The sequence below is a fragment of the Sinocyclocheilus anshuiensis genome, unplaced genomic scaffold, assembly GCF_001515605.1.
Source record: "Sinocyclocheilus anshuiensis isolate Anshui unplaced genomic scaffold, SAMN03320099.WGS_v1.1 scaffold637, whole genome shotgun sequence".
NCBI lineage: Eukaryota > Metazoa > Chordata > Actinopteri > Cypriniformes > Cyprinidae > Sinocyclocheilus > Sinocyclocheilus anshuiensis.
In genome coordinates this window covers 1,953,603-1,960,513 of record NW_015539816.1, presented here as the reverse complement: position 1 = coordinate 1,960,513, position 6,911 = coordinate 1,953,603, and the positions used below count along the sequence as shown (strand labels likewise).

At 35.4% G+C, this 6,911-nt stretch overlaps 1 long non-coding RNA gene across 1 annotated transcript in view; it reads right to left on the bottom strand.

The window, feature by feature from the left end:
• LOC107683997 (uncharacterized) overlaps positions 1–6,911 on the bottom strand; it is a 23,139-nt gene that overhangs the window by 6,087 nt on the left and 10,141 nt on the right. The window lies entirely within an intron of this gene.

Here is a 6,911-nt window from a genome sequence, read left to right as displayed (position 1 = left end):
GAAAGATCAAAGACAATTTTTAATATAACTCCGACTGGATTCGTCTGAAAGAAGAAAGTCATATACACCTAGGAGACCTCAGGGTGAATAAAACGCAGCCTAATTTTCATTTTTGAGTGAACTAACCCTTTAAATTGAATAAAGATTAATTTGAAGTACTAACATTAATAAAACTAAAACATAAATAAAGCTAAAGAGAAATATAAAGAAAACCAAAAACTGTTTATATTATACTATATGTTATAATACCAACTGTTTATGTTATACCATAACAAAACAGATAAAAATAACATCAATAAAATAAAATATTTCAAAATATTACAAAAATTGTTATATATATATATATATATATATATATATTTGTTACCTTTATTTCATTTATATTTTTTACTCTTTTCCTTCTTCCACACTCTGCTTTACATATATATTTAGATACATTTTGAATAGAGATGCACACACACACACACACACACACACACACACACACAACACAACACAACACAACACAACCTCACACCCAAACGTCACATAATCACATATAAAACCTTTTTGTTGGTGTTGTCATTCTGTATTTGTGGTGTTTCAATTATAGATTTTGTCCTATTATGTCCTGAGTCCTGACATGTCTTTAAAAAAGTACAAAAAAGTATAATAATATATAAAAAATACGAAAGCACTTGTTTCATATTCCAAAATAATATATTCTGGATAAAGATTATTCGCTTTTTCATAGTATAAATTGTCTTGAGCCATTTGTTATTTAGAACTGCATAATGGATCTGTCATTCATTTTTCCTAAAATTTCTAATTATGTTGTTTTGCATTAGTATTATTCATTTCAGATTACATACGCCTTCATTCACTTATCTAAGTCATCCTCATTTTTGCATTCTCCCTTTATCTCTCTCTTTTCTAGTTGGTCTGTCAGTTATCTCTGACAGTGTTGAGTCTCATGGTCACCATCTATCGTGATACTCCATAAACTAACCTTACCTCGCCCCTTCAGGGTCAGAGGTCAAGACAGCATAAACACAGAGACAGGCCGACTGGCCCATCAGTCATACGGCATCCCATGACAGCTGAGCTGGAACACCCATCACTCCACATCCTGCTGGTCAGAACTGCATATGACACACTTCATGATGGAAGCATCTCGATTCCCCACAGCCTCTAAAGAATCTAGAAGTGGTGGAACCGCCCAGCATGATTGGAAAAGGCTGAGTTAACGGCCATACTCGTATCCCTCAGAGAGATGCGTAAGCTCTGCGATTCATTTGGAAGCAGCCTGTTCCGTGTTCAGCATTCCAAACACAGTGTTTTTATGAATGTGCTGGCAGTCCACTGTCCTGGCTCAGAGACAGAGGGGGCTGGAGAGTCTGCTAAAGTCATTGTTTATAACTGACAAGCACTGAGATGTTTTATCATTACACAAGAGAGACATAAGGAGAAAGCAAAGCTAAACCCCAATACTATGACCTCCCTACACTTAAAAATAAAGGTGCTTCACGATGCCATAGAAGAACCTTTTTGTCTAAATGGTTCCATAAAGAACCTTTAACATCTGAAGAACCTTTCTGTTTCACAAAAGGTTCTTTGTGGCAAAAGAAGGTTCTTCAGATTCTAAAAAGGTAAGAAAGAGATGGTTCTTTAAAGAACCTTTGACTGAATGGTTCTTTGTGGAACCAAAAATGGTTCTTCTATGGCATCGCTTGAAGAACCTTTTGAAGCACCTTTATTTTTAAGAGTGTACACCAGATAGAATGCAGGATATACACAGGATACAGACAAACACATTTAGGTTTTGTTACATTAGTGAGGATATTTCACAGATGCCATTTGCTAAACCGTAAACCTCTAATGCAAACCTGTTGATCTCAGTAGATTTAAAACATTACTCAACATTACAATCAATATAAAGTTAATATATTTTAAATATCAAACTGAAACTTCATTACAAATGTGCAATTACAAATATATTTAAATACATGATATATAAGTTTAATAGAAATAACATTGAAGTATAGTTTAGTTTACCATTAACCATATTTTAAAGACAATAAAATGTTACATTTATATAAAGATTTAATTAAGTACTAGTTGGGTGGATCAAAAAAGCACTCTTTTAATTTCAGCTAATTGCATTTAATATACATTTAAGCTATAATATATATTTTTAATGACTAACATGCATTTAAGTGTCTGAAAACATCACACAAGTATATGCTTTTAATGCATATTTTTAACATCACTTTTTAAAAGTATGCTAAAGTGTACTTTTTCTCAAGAGAACAGTCAGTTGTAAACACACTTCCCTATAATAGTGATCACATTTTCAAATAATTGTCCCTTTACAAGAAGAAAAACAAAACAATCCTGTACAGTCAGATTTAAGTTTAAAATGCCTTTTAAATTAAAAAATTCAAATTCCTGAATTACAATTTGGGTAGCAAACAGAACGCATAATTGCAATTCAAATTTGAATGTAAGGAAGCAGAATTAAATAGAATTTTGAACTGTAAACAAGCGAAATTTGCAAAGACAAACTTAGAATTTTGGCTTGACAAAGCCTGTATGGAGTTTTCTTTTTTTTTTTTTTTTTGTCAGGAGATTTTGATTTAGCTAACTTCTGGGGATATTTTTCAGCAAATTTCTCTAAAAGAAAACAAGGAGATGATAAAACATGTTCCTTGTATACACAAGTTACCTGCCACAAATTCATGAAGGTCCATAAATGTATTGACACATAAGATCAGCCAAAACTGTGGCTATATGTGAGTGTGTGCACAAACACACACAGCTCAAACATAATGGTCATAAATCCCAGTGACAATTGTTTTGAGTGACTTGTAATCAGGTACAAATGCTTGCCGTTTCACCCACAAATTGCCTGCTTGTCTCTGCAATTTACTTCAAATTAAGCTCATAGTATTTTTAAGTGAACTCTTATCGCCTTGCTCTAGATGTTCTCAGGCTCTAATTGGCTAATGGGTATTTTACCCAGAGTTCACCTCTCATCCTGTAGAAGCAGGCTTATGTTCAATTACACCCATGTGGGACAACTCGGCAACAGCCCAGAGAGGTCACGGGGGTCATTACCCTGACAACCCAAGATTAATGGGGTGTTTACCTCAGTTGGTGAATGACTAGTGTGCAGATCTGTCAGCACAGAATCATACATACACAACACTCACTCTCTCTGTATCTCGCTCACACTGATACTAAACACTTTAACAGAGGTGTCAGCTTGACAGTATTCCTCTGGAACAAGCAGATACGGGAAATCTTTGAGCAAACAATGATGACATATGAACTAACACAAGGATACACACAAGATTCACACTCACACATCCTCTCAACAGTATATTTTAAGATGCAAGTAAGTATTTTGGGTAACACTTTAGTTTAGGGACCAATTCAAACTATTAACTAGTTGCTTATTAGCATGCATATTACTAGCATATTGGCTGTTTAATTATAAAGCACATATTAATGCTTTATTCTGCATGACCATATTTTAGATCCCTTTAATCCTACCTCAAACTTAAAAGAACACTCCACTATTTTTTGAAAATAGGCTCATTTTCCAACTCCCCTAGAGTTAAACTGTTGAGTTTTACCGTTTTCGAATCCATTCAGCCGATCTCCGGGTTTGGCGGTAGCACATTTAGCTGCAGCTTAGCATAGATCATTGAATCTGATTAGACCGTTAGCATCTCGCTCAAAAATGACCAAAGAGTTTCGATATTTTTCCTATTTAAAACTTGACTCTTCTGTAGTTACATCGTGTACTAAGACTGACGGAAAATGAAAAGTTGCGATTTTCTAGGCAGATATGGCTATAACTATACTCTCATTCTGGCGTAATAATCAAGGAACTTTGCTGCAGTACCATGGGTGCAGCAGGCGCAATGATGTTACACAGCGCCTGAAAATAGTCCCCAGCTAGGTAATATCTAAACTCTTTGGTCATTTTTGAGCGAGATGCTAACGGTCTAATCAGATTGATCTATGCTAAGCTGCAGCTAAAAGTGCTACGGCCAGACCCGGAGATCGGCTGAATGGATTCGAAAACGGTAAAACTCAACTGTTTAACTCTAGGGGAGTTGGAAAATTTTCAAAAATAGTGGCGTGTTCCTTTAAAAACTAACTTTTAATAAGCAGAAAATTGGGAGTTTATTGAGGAAAAAGTCAAACTCAATAGTTATTTAATAGTGAGAATTGGTCCCCAAACTAAAGTGTGACCATATTTTGGTTCTGCTTTTCAGTAAAAATATCGGTAAAACTTTACTTAAAGCATTTATGTATAATGTATTACAAAGATATTTATAATGTACATTTTAATGCAATACATGTATATCTTTTCATGAATAATTGTAACCAAAATTAAAATGCATTTTAACATTTGAAAGTTTGTCATGCTTTAATGCGTTATACTAAAGTGTAACAATGAACTAGGTTTTACAGTTTTACTGAAGTTTTACTGAATAGATCAGTTTTAGAACTAACAATTATTTATTAAATCCAATACATTATAAGGTGCATTAAGGCATAATTAATCAATTAAAACTACTTTTATAGTGCATTATAAAGGGTTAAATATCTAAACATCCCTAAGCTACAGTAGATACATTTACTTCAGAAACTGCATAAAGATATATTTTCAGATAATAACTTAAATTTGATTTAATTGTTATTTAATTGACAAACATTTAAAATCTAAACCTTTATAATGTGATGTAATTCATCATTCATTTTATGTTTATTTTTATTATTTTAAGTAATTAAAATGTATTTAATGAAAATCATTTAAAATAAAACAGAAATTAAAATGTAAATTAAAATTATTTAAAGTTTTAAAGTAAGACAAATTGGCATTTAGTTCACCCAAAAATTAAAATTCTGTCATTAAATACTCACCCTCATGTTGTTCCAAACCCGTAAGATCGTTCATCTTCGGAACACAAATTAAGATATTTTTGATGCATTCTGAGAGCTCTCTGACCCTCCCATAGACAGCAAGGGTACTACCACGATCAATGTACAGAAAAGTTGCAAGGAAAAATAATCCATGTGACATCAGGGGTTCAACCGTAATATTACGAAGTAGATATTTCTTTTGCACACAAAAAGTTTTCTCGTAGCTTCGTAATATTATGGTTGAACCCCTGATGTCACATGGATTATTTTACCGATCTCCTTGCTACGTTTCTGGACGTTGATCGTGGTAGTACCCTTGCTGTCTATGGGAGGGTCAGAGAGCTCTCAGAATGCATCAAAAATATCTTAATTTGTGTTCCGAAGATGAACGATCTTACGGGTTTGGAACGACATGAGGGTGAGTAATTAATAACAGAATTTTCAAAATTTTCATTTTTGGGTGAACTATCCCTTTAATCATTTATTTTGGATTAAGGATGTTTTGATATTTTTTGATATATTCTCGCTTTTAATTAACTATTAACTACGATTTTTGCCTCAAACTCCTAATTACTGCTTAGTAAGGTAGTAAGTTTAGGGATGTAGAATATGGTCATGCAGAATATGTGCTTTGTAAGTACTAATAAACAGCCAATATGCTAGTAATATGCATGCTAATAAGCAACCAATTAATACTGAGAATTGGTCCCATACTAAAAAAAAAGACTTTAAACTTTTACAAACTGTAAATAAACACATGGAAAAAAATGTCTTCACTTCTTACGTGTCCACTGTTTATTTGCTTATGTGATGCTTGTTTACTGTAGAAGTGATCTGTTTGTATAGGTGGTAGGGAAGTAGTAACGTGTTGTTATGTCTCCTTTCTCTGTCTGTAACAACGTTGACCCCTCATCTTGAGTGATGACTTTATGTGACGCCCCCTCCCTCACTCTTAGGGTGTTTTCACACTTGGTCCTTTTCAGGGGTCTGAGCGCAGTTCGCGTGATTTTTGGCCCATATGTGAACACTCCAAACCAGGGGTGTCCAAACTCAGTCCTGGAGGGCCGGTGTCCTGAAGAGTTTAGCTCCAACCCCAATTAAACACACCTGAACCAGCTAATCAAGCTCTTACTAGGCATACTAGAAACTTAAAGGCAGGTGTGTTGAGGCAAGTTGGAGCTAAACTCTGCAGGACACCGGCCCTCCAGGACCGAGTTTGGGCACCCCTGCTCCAAACGATCTGACCCCTCAGTAGCGAACCAAACCGAAACCATCTCGGGAGGTGGTCCGAGTAGGCTACGGTTCACCATCTCGGGAGGTGGTCTGAGCACGGTTCGCTTTCGGCTAAAGGTACGGTTCGCTAAAAACGTGCATTGTGAACACAAATCGGCCCGGGCTCACTTGAATTTTCCATTTATGAATTCAGATGTAGTTTGGCCATCAGTTGTTTCTGTACAAATCAGCTGTTTATAGTGCCTGCTTCTTCTGGCAGATCTCTACAAATTGTTTGCTCACAACGTACACTCGTTTATTTTAATTTCAACTGCTTCCAAACTGTGTAAGAGAGATACGGCTGTGCGCCTTGCCAGTTTAAACTTTTTGATATACCCTAGGCTACGAGTGCCCATCCCAGCGGGGGCTAAACTACACTCTCTTTAGCGTTTATTGTTTCAATTGTCAAAAACACCCATGGTTCACATAAACACAATTGGTTTTGTCTCAATCGAATGTAAACATCTGGGAAAGAAATCGCAAGTGTATCAACTGATCTGTGCAGTATGTAGTTCTAGTATTTTAGTCATGTGTCTTGTTTCCCATTGGTTTGTTCTTGTCATGTGACCCTCTTGTTTCCTATAGGTAGCCATCATGTTGCCATTGTCTGTCGTCGTGTATTGATGTTGTAACCCGCTGTCGGTGAGTCTAGTCTGTTCTAGTCAAGTCTGTTCATGCCTCGTCAAGTCAAGTCAAGTCTGTGTATCTTGTTTGGATTATGT